This window comes from Corvus brachyrhynchos, unplaced genomic scaffold (assembly GCF_000691975.1).
Source record: "Corvus brachyrhynchos isolate BGI_N302 unplaced genomic scaffold, ASM69197v1 scaffold419, whole genome shotgun sequence".
NCBI lineage: Eukaryota > Metazoa > Chordata > Aves > Passeriformes > Corvidae > Corvus > Corvus brachyrhynchos.
In genome coordinates this window covers 214,339-214,941 of record NW_008239763.1, presented here as the reverse complement: position 1 = coordinate 214,941, position 603 = coordinate 214,339, and the positions used below count along the sequence as shown (strand labels likewise).

The window sequence follows — 603 nt, the reverse complement described above, 5'->3', positions numbered from 1 at the left end:
GGAGCGGGAGCGGCCCGGGGAGCCCGAGGGGCAGCGCCGGGAGCGCTTCGAGACCCTCTTGGAGCTGATGCAGCAGGTACGGGGGACACGGGGGCACCCCAAAAGCGCCCGGCCCTACACTGCCCCCCCCCCTGTGTCCCCCTCCTGTGTCCCCTCACAGCTGCAGGACCTGGGCCACCCCCCCAAGGAGCTGGTGGGGGACACGGTGAGTGCTTGGGGACCCCACCCTAAAAGGATTTGGGGTCACCTCGGGAGATTTTGGGGTCACCTCGGGAGATTCTGGGGTCACCTCGTAGATTTTGGGGTGACCTCAAAAGATTTGGGGTTACCCCTAAAGGTTTGGGGTGATCCCATAGGGTTGGGGTGATCTCGTAGATTTGGGGTGACCCTATAGAATTGAGGTGATCCCATAGATTTGGGGTGACCCTGGAAGATTTGGGGTGACCCTGGTGTGACCCTTCCGTCCCCTCCAGCCCCCCGGATTCAACCTGGAGCTGCCGGGGGGGGTCAGTGGGGAGCAGTGCCGGCTCATGTAGGGGAACTTTGGGGTCCCCGCACCCCCTGACTCGTCCGGCCCTAAATGAGTCCTTCGTGAGGATGAAG

At 63.2% G+C, this 603-nt stretch overlaps 1 long non-coding RNA gene across 1 annotated transcript; it reads left to right on the top strand.

Moving 5' to 3' along the window:
* On the top strand, nt 1–597 carry LOC108448772. Its single transcript, XR_001864791.1, has 3 exons — nt 1–76; nt 161–205; nt 474–597. It is a non-coding gene; the product is annotated as an uncharacterized LOC108448772 (long non-coding RNA).
* Nucleotides 598–603: the final 6 nt, after the last annotated feature.